This window comes from Lethenteron reissneri, chromosome 33 (assembly GCF_015708825.2).
Source record: "Lethenteron reissneri isolate LAM-NWPU_2019-01 chromosome 33, ASM1570882v1, whole genome shotgun sequence".
In the NCBI taxonomy this organism is placed as follows: Eukaryota; Metazoa; Chordata; class Hyperoartia; order Petromyzontiformes; family Petromyzontidae; genus Lethenteron; species Lethenteron reissneri.
Genome location: NC_083811.1, coordinates 14933250 through 14945493, shown reverse-complemented (window position 1 = coordinate 14945493; position 12244 = coordinate 14933250). Strand labels below are relative to the sequence as shown.

The window sequence follows — 12244 nt, the reverse complement described above, 5'->3', positions numbered from 1 at the left end:
CATTTTCATTGATTTTACCCGAAATTAGCTCTGTCACTTATGATTGCAAGTTGTTGCGAGTCAGTGACTGCTTTAGTGTTAAAATATGGTGCTGTATTTTTAGGATAGTGTGTTTATAATATCATTTTATGTAGATATCCACATTTATTTAATATTTTTCTTCTGCAGTTTTAATTGAAAATGCAATGTTTGATATCTCAAAAACCTGATGTGATAGACAAAAACTGATGCCAGATATGGAATCAGCACCCCAAAATTACATTATAACCGTTGGAATACCTTATGCCAGAAAAATGTGTGTTGACCAGTGTAATAGATCACGACGTTTCGATCGCAACACAAGCAATCGTCATCAGGTGGAACAACCACAGCAAGAAAAAACTGATGCACCGGTGTACCGCCAATACGTCCATTTATTCACACTTACACCATATCACACTTTGACACAGTACCTCGACCTCAACGCTTGCTTGGGGGGGGGGGGGGTATTGACCTCGTCAGCAGCAGAGCCCAACTTGGAGCCTCTCCCTTCGGCATGCTGACTATACGAATTCCCACGATCGAGCTAAATCGGTGTGACTCCTACACAGGTGCATTAAACAGGTGCTTCATATGCCAATGATACATCATCCCAACATCGCAGTCACGAGCAATGATAGCACCATCAACATTCTCAACAACGTTATCACCAATATCATTGTTATTTTTACCTTCATTATCATTATAATTATCAGCACAATTGTCATAGATACCACCGTTATCAGTCACTATTGTAATCGTTATTACATTCGTTATCATTGTATGAAAAATCAGAATAGGTTTTACTCTTTCTGGCATTAAAACAGGTGTTAAGATGTTCAAACACCAACTAGAAACCTTTTGCAAAGAATCAAACCTGCAAACAAACAGCTTTGATAATATATGCATTGTCTTTGAAACAGATTCCTTGCAAAAGGTTTGGACATCTTAACACCTGTTTTATTGCGAGAAAGGGTGAACCCTACTCTTATTTCTGATACTTTGATACTGGTTAAGAAAGGTACCATGCTATTCGCTATCACTGTTAGCGCCAACTTCATCAGGTACCATCTTCAATCATCACCCTCAAGCAAAAAAACCCCTAAAAATCATGCCAAGGTGATTTGCCTCACGCTGAAGAGCTACTACCACTCTGCACATTTTACCAGCGCAGTTATTTAAAAAGTACAAATAAAAATGTGGTGTGAAATCATAGGCAGCAAAACTATCTATGCCTTCATATTCAAGTGCATCAGGGGATATTATAAAGTGATGTCTGGATAGAATGGGACGATGGTTTGCATTATCCAGTAACGAAAATGTATCTCAAAATAGATTGATGTGGAAACAAAGGCTTTGCTCCTTAAGGGCTGCAATCAGCAAATAGGCCTGGCCACATCAACATTCAGTATGTGCAAACGTCTATTGCGTATGTTATTCAATAAATAAAGTGCAAAATTACTGTATTTTACATTGTAAGTCGGAGAGATGGGGTTGCTACGCAATCCACTGGAGAACAAACCCAGATGTTTCAGTCAACCTTATGTCTATAAAAACGGTGCAGTCCAGTGCAAGAAAGTCCAACAAAACACCAGCAGATTTCGGGACATCATTTCCTTCCGTCCGAACACAGATGCCAATTCTCCGGACTCTCTGGGTCAAACTTGGGACACTTTGCAACCCTCGTTGCTAAGAAGCAGGCATCGAAAACCAGTTGTTCTATATTCCGCAAAGTCTTCACAATGGGAGAGACTGTAGCTGGTTAGTGTTCAGGCGTAAGTCTTGCAGATTTTCCAGTTGATCAAACACTCCCACGGGAAGAGACTGCAGACCTATTTGACGATATCATCTGCGAACACGACATGATATACTTGTTAAACATTTAAAATATACATTTATATAAAAAAAGGAAACAAACATTGTTATACATTAGAAGCAGTAGTCTTCTGTTCATGGTGGCTTATATTCGTGTGACATTGTTTCGGATCACATCTTAAATTTTCTGAATCTTATTGTCAATGAGGCTGTTGATGTTTATCAGAGCCTCCTCCGAGGCCTTATCGGTCCCTTGCATCCGAGGTCCTGTCTAAACCATCTCAGTGGCGAGATGTTAACTACCTCGCCTGCTATACAGGAGGGCGTGGGTTCGACCCCGACCATGACGCCTGCTCTATATTTGAAGTTTGTATGTTCTCCCCATTGTCACATGGATTTTTCTCCGGGTCCTCTCGTTTTCCCCCTCCACATTTAGAATTAAATTCGTTTAGAATATTTGGCTGCAATACATTTCCGCGTGATAAACCACTTCGTTGTGCAATCACTTGTGGCCAGGTCGCTTCTGAAAAGAGCTACATAGCTCCGTGGGCCTTACCTGGTAAAAATTAAAAGTTTAGTTTAGTGAAACCCCTCCCTGTCGCCCCCACTTCTTCAAACCTGCCCAGCTGCACTATGCACATGACAGCTCCAATCCTCTATGTAAGACCCCACATACATTCAATAATCGACGCCTACTCCCCCCTCACTACTCTAACTGTAAGTCCCGTAATATAGTCATCCCCAAACCGGCTCCATCACGTTACTCTCCGCTCAAGTTCGTTTATTTAATGACCGCGCCAACGACCAGGGATGACTCGCAGGCGTCTCTTTAAATGTAGGGCGGCAGGACTACTGTAAACTCACAAACATTATCCTAAACTCTACACTTCGTTCACACGGCCTCGAGGTGGTTTAAATATTCTGCCACTCATCCTCTCTGCATCAACCCACCACTCGATGTCTTCTTGTACTTTCACCACACCATCAGTCCCTCTAACCTCCTCCACCCTGGTTTCTCTCTCTTCACCGCCATTGACAAACTCTCGCCCTCCACTGTGGCACTCTTTCTCTCTTCATAGACCTGGCACGCTCATTCACACCACTCACCTAGACACCCCTTCCCTTCAGTCCCTCTGGCTTTTATACTTGTACTATAGCCCCTCCCGGAAGATATCAACAATTTTCCACTCCCTGTATCTTCATCCTCATTGACGTCTCCAGCCATATCCCCACTGACCCGCAGGCTTTCCAGTGCTCACTTCTCCATCCCCAATCCATGATGGCTCATTGCCTCCATCCCTCTTGTTCTTGGTTGCCCTTGTCCCTCCGCCACAGTGGCGATATGTTAACTACCTCGCCTGGTATACAAACGGTTGTGGGTTCGATCCCAACTCCGACGCTTGTATATTTGGAGTTTGCATGTCTTTCTCCCCGGAGGGAGCCAAGGCACCAAATGACAACAGTGGTGGAGCCAGCCCAGGACAGTCGGGATAAAAACTAAAGCTCTTTTTTTTATTTGTACCAGGTAAGACCCACTTGAGCTATATAGTTATATTTCAGAAGCGACTTGGCAACATATGAAAGCTCAACAAAGTGGCTGATCATGTGGAAATGTATAGCAACCAAATACTCTAAATGTGGAGTGAAACACCGAAGGACCTGGAGAAACATCCACGTGACCACGGGGAAAACATGCAAACTCAAAATATACAGGCGTCAGGGTTGGGATCGAACCCATTATTTCCTGTATACCAAGCGAGCCCATGATCCATCCAAGTTTGATGAATGAGAACCTCTTTGTTGGAAGTCAATAACGGTTGTCTTGTGAAGACTGGCTGAACAATAAGAGAGTGGAGTTTGTATAATCATAGTCATACCTATACAATATCAAACTTAAGACCTTTGTAGATAAACATATACCCCGGATATCCTTGCAAATTAGATGTGACATCTCAAGGCCTTGTCCAGATAAAATGTGTAATTGATGCATTTAAGAATCTTAAATCAAAATTCAGCAGCAACGAAGCACGAGTCCAAAAGGCGTTTGCCCAAGATTCTTATCCTGGAAAGTCTTGGCAATGGGAGAGACGTTAGCTTGTTGAAGTCCAGGCGTAATTCATTCAGATTCTTAAGTTGATCAAATACTCCCACGGGAAGATACTGCACAGGCGATTCGTGATTGATATTACTAACATACTAAATCACTGATTTATATTGACAATATTGTTTACGCTTTTAATATGCTGATAACACACTCACTTGAAAATATGTATGTTTTTCTTCCATGTGTAATAACACTCTGGAGACGGCTTGTGGTATGTATGTGGAATCGGTCCTTTTAGTTACTTTTCTCAGTTCACAAGCACTCCCCGTTGCTGGCAGGCAACGGGAAGTGGGCAGACAGATTGCAAGAGACGCACCGCCACATGGCACTCGGAGCCCCGCTCGCGCGTGGCCCCTCTCTCTCTTCGTTCCTTGTCTGACCCTGTGTCCCTCGGCTCTTCCCTTATTTAATGCCTGGGTCACGTGGTACGCTCCAGCCAATCCTTAATAGCCTGCGCTGAATGTTCCAGATTCCTCCATCAACTCCCGGGACCACGCCCCTGACTTGTCTTCCCATTGGCTGAGGCCAAGAGCAGCAGAACCAATCATCCTAGCTGACATCCCTCGATCACGCCAGGACCATGCTCCCAGGCTCTCCCCCCATTGGCTGTAGAGCAGGACCGGCAGAGCCAATCACCACGTGAGCCGGACATAGGCTCTCATTACATCACCCCCCCCCCCCCCCCCCCGGTGAAAAAGTCAGCCGTCTCGGCTGGGAAAAGGGTGACAAGCCGATCCCATAAAGTTGCTTATTAGGGCGTCTAAGACGCATTAACAAGGAAAGGGGTGAAACAGGCGTCTATGCGCTGAAACAAAACAAAATCACCCATGAACAACAGACATACATTAGGGCGCCCCTGCAGCGCAGTAACAACAGGGAAGGGACTGCAAGGCAATCAATGCTATCGAAACGGAAGAGATTTCGACCACGTACGCGCCGCGGGACCCTCTCTGCTTCCTGCGCATGGTCGCCTTGCCGCCGGATCTGCAGGAAGTGGTTGATGTGAAGAAGAAGAAGGAGAATGTTCGGTTTCGGTCGTATCCGGGGTAGGTCCCGTTGGAGGAGGGACGGCGGGGGTCTCATCAGCCCTCAAAACCTGTTCATCTGCGGGTGGCACAACACAGTCCCGCTGGGGATCAACGGGCAAGGCAAGCGTCATATTCGGCACAGCAGACCCCGGCAGGTCAACAAGTGGAGATGAGGGGTCGGCACGCGGGTCAACATAGGGTTTGAGTCGCGACGAATGGACGTACCACCGACGCGAACACTCTGTGGGTTCCGAATGTCCACCAACGTCACAGGCCCCCGCCAAGGCCTGTGCAGTTTAGGGGATGTGCCCGCTGGCACCTGAGGGCAGTGGAGCCATGTCAGATCGCCCACCAACCAGGGCATGTGAGTACGCGATCGACGCGCACACCTCTCGTTCCTTGCCTGCGTATGGGCCGTCGCACATCTGGCGGCCTCTCGCACCTCTGTAACCAGTGCAAGCGAGTCCCGTACGTGATCAGGCAAGGAAAGGGACGTTTGTTTACTCGGCGTACCCAGTTGCACATCAATGGAGGGTGAATTCTCACGACCATACATCAGGAAAAATGGCGAATATCCCGTGGACGCGTGCGGAACCATGCGGTAGGCCGCTAGGACGCCCGGTATTTGCAAGTCCCAATCGGTCTGTTTTTCACTCACCGTGTGACAAAGCATAGCCGAAGGGGTGCGGTTAAATCGTTCCACCATGCTATCCGTTTGCAGATGGTAAGGCGAAGTGCGGATTTTTTTGGTACCCAGCGCATCGCAAACCTCCTTGAGCAATTTGGAGGAGAAGTTACGTCCCTGATCTGTGAACAGCCTCTCGGGTGCTCCTTTATCCATGACATAACCATTCAAGAAAGCATCGGTGATGGATGCGGCCGTTTGGTCAGGCAGAGGCCAGGCCATAGGCCATCGAGAAAAATATTCTACCCCGACCAAAAGGTATTTGTTGCCCCTAGCCGATGGAGGGAACGGCCCCAGGATGTCCAGAGCGACTAATTCATTGATACGGGATACCTCAATGGAACGTAGTGGTGGCACATAATGTTTCCGAGGCGGTTTCCTCTTCGCACAATCATGGCATGACTGGACAAAGTCGTTAACGTCTGCCGTCATGCTGGGCCAAAAGAAATCTTTCTGCATTGCGGCCAAAGTCTTCTGCACGCCGAGGTGCATTAATTTGTCAGCGTGCAGAGAGCGGAGCAGGTCATGGCGAAGGGATGTAGGCACAACCAGGCATGATCGGTCAGACAATCCATCAGTACACATCAATAGTCCCGCCCGGCCCCGGAACATCTGCCATTTCCATCCCGCCAAATGAGCTCTCGGTTTCCCGATCAGTTTCCGCATCGAAGCCAGAGAGGCATCGGCCTCCTGCTCGCGTAGCCACACCGAGTGCGGCAGCCGCAGGGTATCATCAGTGCCCACTGGTACCTCCTGGCTGTCCTCGTTCGACATCGCTCCCATAACCGGACAGGGCGAGGTAGGCGGCGCTGCACAGCGGTGCATACCCATCAGACAAGCGCACAGGGGAATGGGTGGTAACCTGGAGAGCGCGTCCGCGTTGGCGTGGCGAGCACCCTTGCGGTACGTGATATCGAAGGAAAATTCCTGTAACAATTCCAACCACCGAGCCAATTGGCCTGATGGTTGGTCCAATTTTAACGAGTATTGCAAAGCCGCGTGATCAATGCGAATGAGGAATTTCCTCCCATACAGGTAGGGCCGGTACAGCCGGACAAAATGTACGATCGCCAAAAGTTCCCGCCTCATCACACAATATCGTGTTTCTGCAGGGGACAGAACCTTGCTGCCGTATGCAACCACTCGCTCAACTCCGTCTTTACGTTGCGATAAAACGGCCCCGATGCCGATATCGCTAGCATCCGTGTCAAGGATGAACGGCAGGGAAACGTCTGGGTAGTCAAGCGTAGGCGCCGTGGCGAGGTGATCCCGAAGCGAGTGAAAAGAGCGTTCCTCCTCCGGACCCCATTTAAACCTCTGATTTTTGCCCGTCAGAACATGCAGTGGTTTAGCCAGTGTGGCAAAGTTCTTAACAAACCGGACGATAGTAGGATGCAAACCCAATGAAGCGCTGAACGTCGCCCACCGAAGTGGGTGTGGGCTACTCTTGGACACATTGCGTTTTCTGAGGGTCAGCGCCGCCTACCCGTCAGACAAGCACACGGGGGAATGGGTGGTAACCTGGAGAGCGCGTCCGCGTTGGCGTGGCGAGCACCCTTGCGGTACGTGACATTGAAGGAAAATTCCTGTAACGATTCCAACCACCGAGCCAATTGGCCTGATGGTTGGTCCATTTATTTACTTTTCTCAGTTCACAAGCACTCCCCGTTGCTGGCAGGCAACGGGAAGTGGGCAGACAGATTGCAAGAGACGCACCGCCACGTGGCCCTCGGAGCCCGGCTCGCGCGTGGCCGGCATCCACCCTACCGCCCTCGCCGGGCAGGTGGGGTGCGACGTCTGCCCCCTCCACTCCCTCCTCCACCACGTCGATCGGCTCCCGTCGGGCCCCCGCCGACCGGCCCCCCCGCGCTAGCGCCCTCTCTGAGGGACATAGTTAAATGGCTGGCTCACCTCCGCATGGGGTTATTCCACACACGCCTGCACACACCACCTCTAATGCTCATGTGGCGGCGAGCACGGGGGCACTCCCACTGGTGATTATACTCTACTATGCGCACGCCCCACAGTTACAGTAACACTACAGCGGTGGCGTGAATACGCGTGCGTACCTGTGGCCGGTTATATCCTAATCTGCTCATGCACAAAGACTAGCGTGAAAGCGGCTGCGCAAATATGTGCGCGCGCCTCCGGGAAGTTAAACCCTAATCCGCTCACGCACAAAGACTAGCGCGACGGCAACTGCGCGAATATGTGAGCGTGCCTGCGGACATTGACCCAAACACATAGAAACACATCGAGTTAGACGCACACACACACATATATGGTTAAACCCAGGATGGATCGTTAGCAGGCCAGCCTAAATGTTTCTAACTGGCGAAGATGTTCCATTAGGGGGATGCACGTTTCGCAAGCGTATAGAAGGGAGGGAATTACCGTGGCCGAGAAGACCTGAAGCTTCGTGCGGAGCGACAGATCAGGTAGCTTCCACACAGCGTAACGCAGCCGATGAAAAGATAATGGCGCTCGACTGATTTGAAGTGAGACCTCTGCAGTTAAACCGGAGCCGGTCATGAGCACACTGGGCAGGTCTGGGAATCTCGGCAATCTCTCCACAACTGGCGCATCACGAATTGTGAGCTGTGGGGGTGGATTGTTAGATGGTACAAAATACCCAGGCAGGTGCTTAGTTTTGGTGGGGCTGATGGTAAGGCCCTACCTCTTAGTGGCAAGCTCCAGGTTCAGCAGCAGTGAGCAGCAATCACCAGAGCATCGGCATACATAACATGGTTGAGCAATAGGGAGGCATCCGTTGACCGCACCCGGGCATCGATCAGCCTCCCATTGTATCTGCACCATATGGTAATTAATCGGGTACAGCCATTGAAGGCTTCACGAACTACGGGGTCAAAAGATATGTTAAATAATGTGGAGCCAGAGGACATCCCTGTCATACCCCAAGGTGTAGAGGGAATGGCTCTGACTGACGGCCACATAGTTTGACGCGGGGCCGCTCACCATCATGAAGGTCCTTAAGGATCGTGAGCAAAGTTTGAGGGACTCCGAAAGCATGAAAAACAACCCAGAGGCCAGGCCTACTGATGGTATCATAGGCCTTGAGCAGGTCAATAAAGCACATACATTCACTCACACACACACATGGACCTACAGACACGCAAAGAAATTGACTTACACTGACTGACATGGAACCATGCACACAAAGCGACTAACACAGACGCCCATGGACTGACACACACAGACATATCGACTGACACACACAAACATATGGACTTACACACACACACATATGGACTGACACACGCATAGACATGCACTTTAGATACACACACATGGAGTTACACACACATACATAGACTGACACACATACAACGACTCACACACACATGGACTCACACACAGACATATGTGGATTCACACACACATAGACGTAAACACACATGTACTTACACACACACATATCGACTAAGACACACACACATGGACTTACACATACATACATAGATTGACACACACATTGGCCTACACACACATAGACATATGTACTGTGACACACAGACATCTACTTTGGATAGACACATGTAGATTAACACACACACATCGACTGACACACACAGACACACAAACAGACTCAGATGGAGCCATACACACACATCGACTCACACACACTCATATTCACTTAGACACATACACATCGAGTGAAACACACACGTATGGACTTACACACACGTGGACTAACACACACATAGCGACTGATACGCACACAAATGTACTAACACACACAAACAATTGTACGTACACATACATGGGGCGTTGTCCGTTTGAAAAAGACAGACACACACATGGACTCACACACAGACATGGACCCACACACATAGAAACCCATCGACTTACACGCACACAAAGACATATGGACTCACACACACAGACATCGACTTTAGGGACACACATGTAGTTTCTGCACACAAACATTATCATTCTAATATTTGTAAACTTATTTGTTTAATAATAGTAAACAATAAACCTCAGTTCTTAGCGAAAGATGCAAGAAAATTGTACTTTACATTGGCGTGGTGACGCGTCGTCCCGTGCAGAGCCCGCGTCCTCGCCTAGATTGGCAAGCCGGAGGAGGTGAGACGTTGCCAGGCTGTGAGCTGGGCCGCTACCCCCCCACCATCCCCCTGCCCGAGGCAGAATAATACCATGTAAGCGTTGTCATAATATTAAATTAATATGTAAGGGCTTTATAGCAGTAACTGCACGCATTGTGGTGGGGGGGGGGGGGGAAGACGACATCACACTGTGAAGAGAAATTGGCAGCGTGATGTGGATATTTATTCCATGTTAAACGCGTAAAATAAAATGTCTCCCGTGAGCTGGAGAGAACACGCATGACTTGGCAGGGTCCGCCCCCCCCCCCCCACGCAACTGTCGTGAGTTGGTACGGTCGATGTCGCGCAATAAGTAAATAATGAATAATAGAAAGGGCACAAATGTGTTAATTAAACTACTTTAAAGTTTACGGATGGGAAAACGGAATAGCCTATTCCCACCGCGGGGCTTAGGGCGTGCTGCCTGTCATAAAATGTATACGTTAAGCCCACCGTCCGAGAGCCAAATCCCCCGCAAGCGCGAGCGCGTGGAGACTTTTTATATATAAGATAAGAAGAAAGAAGAATAGGCGCACACCCCCACAGCTAACACTCCAGCAACTGCGCAAACACGCGCGCACTGGTGGGTGGTTATCCGCTACCCCACACACGCACTAAGACTCGCTCTAAATTGGCTTCGTGAACACGCGCGCTAGCGGGTGGTTATGCGCTACCCCGCACACGCACTAAGACTTGCTCTAAAATGGCTTTGTGAACACGCACGCACTGGCGGGTGGTTATCCGCTACCCCGCACATGCACTAAGACTCGCTCTAAAATGGCTTTGCGAACATGAGCGCACTGGCGAGTGGTTATCTGCTACCCCGCACACGCACTAAGACTCACTCTTAAACGGCTTTGCGAACACGCGTGCGCCGGCGGGTGGTTATCCGTTACCCTGCACACGCACTAAGACTCGTTCTAAAACGACTCCGCGATCACCCGCACGCCGGCAGACACTCGCTCCATACAAACTCGAATCACAACACTGCGCCAATGCTCTGTGCTAACGTTTTTATTCGCGCCACAAAACTCTGCACTGCCCAGAGGGGATATTCTGTGAGCAGAGCCTATCCTATTACTACCCAATTCTCCAGATACTCACACGCCCTATTACGTACCTCGCAGCCGCACTCGCGGCGTCGCACGGATGCTTTGAAAGTCGCAGGGACGGAGATGAGAAGGGACTTTACCTATCGCTGTCTCGTAACTGAACTCGCTAGCGTCGCACGGATGCTGCGAGTGGCTCGAGGAGGTAGGGAGGGAGTCGGTCTGGGCGGCCAGGTGGTCGGAGATGAGAGAACTCATTTGACCCGTTTCGGCTTTCCCTTTTTACGCCCCTTGATTTCGAAAAAACCCATCCAGGTTTATGTTATCCTGCGCAGCCAATCGTGCGCCTACCTGTGATTTTCAAACGTTTTTCTATCCTTACATGGAGCGTTACGTTACGTTATTTTTCGGCCCATTGTCTCTGCGCCCGTACCCATTAATCCCTGACTCAGACAGTTTAATCTGGGAGGGCGTCCGGCTGGCGAATACACACCCAGTGTATGTACTTGGTCTGTGGCGGTAGGATCCCCCCCGCCCTCATTGTCTGCTCTGCTTGCTTAATATTTCACCCTAACCCTTTCCCCGATGTCGTGCGTGACTCAATGCAGCTGACCTGGTGATTCTTGGTGCGCCCATACAATTTTAAGCCAATTTAGGGGCGCCGAAATGTGATTTGTCCTGGGAGGGTCGGCCAATCTCCTGGCACCGGGAAACCGTGGGACTTCCCACCTAGGGGCCCTTCGGATGAAAACTCCTTGTGCCAGGTGATCCCCCACTGGGACACTACGCGTGTGTGCTGCGTGCATGCGTGTGTTCAGGGGGAGGGGTAGGGGGAAATCATGGCGCTTGCAGAGTTGCTCCGTGGTCGTGGCACCACAGTGGCACTCGGGTTGCAACACAGCCACTTGCAGCTTGTTGCAGAAGGTTGCGGTTCGAGCCTGGTAACCACACTCATTGACACTGGATTTATTAATCGTGGAAATGGGCTGTCAGCTCCACAGTGGACGTAACAAGTAGGCAATTGTGTCCTGGCGTAATGTTTCTTTGTTTAATTTAAGAAAAAAAACGATCTGTCATGAACCTTACACATTTCACAATAATACAGCATGCCTTGTAGATACATTAACATGAATGGACATATTCCAGATATGTTGGTATTGCTGTACGAGTTATTTTACCTTCATGTTTAACTTATCTAACATATTAAGAAAGTATATACAGCATGCATCAGTGCGCAGAGACACTGAATTTCATATATACATATGGGTTTGCCAACTTTTCCACAGACCAAACCCAGACATATTTCTCAGTCAGCCTAGGACTGTCAAACTATACAGTTTACTGTGATGAAGTTCAACAAAATACCACCAAATCTCTGCACAAATAATTTTTTGCCATCCAAACATAAGATGCTAATT

The 12244-nt window shown here is 49.0% G+C and overlaps 1 long non-coding RNA gene across 1 annotated transcript; it reads right to left on the bottom strand.

The window, feature by feature from the left end:
* Positions 1 to 405: 405 nt before the first annotated feature.
* Positions 406 to 9973, bottom strand: LOC133350413 (uncharacterized). Its single transcript, XR_009756062.1, has 3 exons — positions 9691 to 9973; positions 4871 to 5041; positions 406 to 1867 (listed from the first exon to the last, which is right to left on the bottom strand). It is a non-coding gene; the product is annotated as an uncharacterized LOC133350413 (long non-coding RNA).
* Between the last annotated feature and the right edge of the window lie 2271 nt (positions 9974 to 12244).